Genomic DNA, 3,704 nt, shown 5'->3' with positions numbered 1-3,704 from the left:
ATACTCGTATATAACGTAGTTACATCAATGGTCATTAAAAACATGTCATCTTCCCATGGTAGATCATAGATGCCCTTCAAGAAGTCGCCCGTATCTTGAATAAATGAGGGTAATAACCTTACCATTGGGCATAAAAATGAATCAGCAAACCTGGAAGTGTTTTCTAAAGCACTCCCAATTTTTTTTGTTATGGCTTTTCACCGTGCGCGCATGGTGCGCGCCCCTGCGATTTAAAAAAAAAATGTTAATGTTTTTTCTGCCTTCGGGGTCCTTCAGGGACCCCCTGACCAAGGCTAGGGGGTCAGGAACTCTCTACCCTGCCCTCTTTTCACGTTCGCCACCTTCCTTTTCCACTCTCGCACTGAAAACAAACAAAATGGCGGCCGACACTTCCTGATTGTGACCGATTCGAACGTTGACTGACATGTAACAACCAATCAAAATTACGCTCGCGCACGTTAGGGTGCGCGCACGGTGCGCGGCTATTGATATGTATGTGCTTTTAACTGCAATTTTCTCAGGAACTACTGAACTGATTGACTCCATATATGCAAAAGGCACATCCCTGTCCTGAGGACTACCTCTCTGCCAAATTTCAAGTAATTCTGTTCAGCCGTTCGGGCTGTACCTTCGACTAAAGGTCCTATGGGAAAATGCATGGGGAAAACGTGTTTAGAGACCCCCCTTGTTTCTCAGCCCCCGCTTGACGAATCCCCCCGAGACTTTCAGGGTAGGAGCTGAGCGGAGCGCCCCATTAGTTTTGAAAATTTCGCGAAGATTCGTCAACCGGCGCCAAAGTTATTCAAAATAGAATTTTGAGATTTCCTATGGAAACCCGGTCCTAACTATAACTATCTACTGGCGACCGCCAGTAGATAATATATATATATATATATCTATATTTATATATATATATATTCACTGAAAAAACCATAGGTTTCACACATGTTATAGTTAGCGGAAATTTTACTGATAAAAAACCAATGAAATTCCCCCGTTATAGTTAGTGCAGGCAACTATAACTCACGCGACCGCAATCCTCTGCTGATGCTAATACTGTATTTAGACACTTATTTGCCCATGTCTTCTTCCATACATTTTTAGCTATACATATATTACAAATATTTTTTTTTCATAAAGACACATATGTCATCAGCAGAAGATTGCGGTCGCGTGAGTTATAGTTGCCTGCACTAACTATAACGGGGGAATTTCATTGGTTTTTTATCAGTAAAATTTCCGCTAACTATAACATGTGTGAAACCTATGGTTTTTTCAGTGAATTTGCAAGGTTTTTTAAATGCTAATTCCTAACTATAACGTGTGTGAAACCTATGGTTTTTTCAGTGAATTTGTACGTTTTTTTAAATGCTAAGTTACTTTACGCCATTCGTGGCGTGCACGCCCACTTAACGCAGTTCGTTCCGTGCGCGCACGGTGCGCTTCGCGCACCGTGCGCGCACAGTGAGCACGCGGTGCGCTTCGCGCACCGCGCGCCCACTTTACGCAGTTAGTGCCGTACACGCAAGGTGGGCACGCGGAGGACATATTATGCGCTTCCTTGTGATAGGTAATCTGTTAAATTTAATTTGTAAGTGATGACAATAATACGCCATGCACAGAGAGTGTTTTTTTTTTTTTTTATTAAAAATTTTAGCGTAAGCGCACCGTACGCGTACGGTAAGCGTAATCTGTGAAATTTTCAAAAAATAAAAATGTACCGTTTTTGGCCTTAGGGGATCTTTGAGGACTCAACTAACATGGCTATGTGCATGGGCGCTGTCTAAACAGCCCCTTTATATGTTTTTTGCCTTTGTTTACAGCCCCCCCCTCAGAGTGCGAGAGAGAAAATGGCGGCCGCCGCTTCCTGGTTTCGACCGATTCGAATGTTTACTTAGATGTAACAGCCAATCAGAATCGCGCTCGCGCACGCCACCGTACGCGTACGGTAAGAGCTCAGATATATATATTGATTTAAAGGCTATTTTTTCAGAATCTACTGAACAGATTTACACCAAACCTACAAAAGGCACTTCCTTGACCTGAGGACTACCTCTCTGCCAAATTTCTAGTAATTCTGTTCAGCCGTTCGGGCTGTAGCCCTGTCTAAAGGTCCTATGGAAAAATGCATGGGAAAAACGCGTTTTGGGACCCCCCTTTTATCTCAGCCCCCGCTTGACGAATCCCCCCGAGACTTTCAGGGTAGGAGCGGAGCGTAGCGCCCCACCTATTTTGAGAAATTCGCGAGGATTCGTCGACCGGCGCCAAAGTTATTCAAAATAGAATGTTGCGGATTTCCTATGGAAACAGGGTCCTAACTATAACTACCTACTGGCGACCGCCAGTAGGTAATATATATATATATATATATATATATATATATCGAGCTGCTCATGGTCGTTGTTGGAGAACACTGTAGTCCCACCCCCTAGTGGAACAAGCATTGAAAATGCAATAGGTCTCGGCTTTGATTAAGTTAAAGTCATTTGCTTTGCTAATGGTATTGTACAGCAAAGCAAATGGCTTTAATAGAAGGCGAGCCATATTGCATTTTTAATGCTTGTTCAAACAGGGAACCCTCCGTGGGAGCCGCACTTGAAAGAGAGAGCAGTCCACAGACGTGTGTGAATTCTTGACTACAAGTGGCGGTAAGTTGTGGGTAATAGCGCTGGATGTTTATCTTTTTTTGTGACCTAAACATTAATGCTAAATAATTCTAGTTAGGATCCCGTTGGTATTTAGGGCGAGAGGGTCTTATGTGCACATGCCTGGAAAGCGGCTGAATATCCTGTGTGACGTCTTCCACCTCCATGCCATCAGAGCCAACAGCACTTTGCATTCTGGGAATCCCTGTTTTGTTTTGGTTTGGTTTGGCATGACGTCATGATAAAATGAAGAACGCCAGGCTGGAGTGAGCCATCCACGTGGCCTCATGATGGGATTTCCCCCTCTGCAGTTCTCACACGCACCTACACAAAAGCCACCCTCCCCTTTCAATAAACGCCAGGGCTTGATGTAGCTCATACAAAAGAGACAAACCAGCGCAATCGGTTAGTAACTGTGAACAGCTGTGTGGGTTGAACATGCAGAGGATATAGCTGTGTGCAACTTGCAGTTTGCATGGGCAGCTCCGCAATTCATCTTCTACAGATCAATGCACATGCCTTGTAAGAAACATTGCCGGAGCACAGAAAGGCAGACGAATGAAGTACAAGATTATGTACTTATTTGTGGTTATAATACCAGAGTACATAGCAGTCAAACCTGATGCCCATTGTAAAACAACATAGTTCGACACGGTTTTCCATGAGCCCTCTTTCATCTCTAGCCCCACCGGTTTCAACTCTTAAGCGCCTATATATTGTAAAATAAAAAACACACTGATTTTCCCAAACCTCCCAACTCTTGATATAATATGAAGATTAAACAAAGTCTAGATGTAATTGAAAGTACAACAATCTTGGCTCTAACCCATGAGCACGTTACAACAAAAGGAAATTTGTTATTTGGCGCAAATAATTTCACAACTTTACACGTTCCCGTCACGTCCCTTTGGCTAATTTTTTACTTTAAATACATTTTCTATATCTTGGACTTTTACTTTTTATTAAATAAAATTTCGATCTTGCATAAACAAAGGGTAACCGACACAAAGATTGCCTTTTAGTAGATGTGATACGTCTGATGATGTATTTTTGAAAGCA

This window comes from Triturus cristatus, chromosome 7 (genome assembly GCF_964204655.1).
Source record: "Triturus cristatus chromosome 7, aTriCri1.1, whole genome shotgun sequence".
NCBI lineage: Eukaryota > Metazoa > Chordata > Amphibia > Caudata > Salamandridae > Triturus > Triturus cristatus.
The sequence above is the reverse complement of the archived record's forward strand: the minus strand, read 5'-3'. Positions refer to the sequence as shown.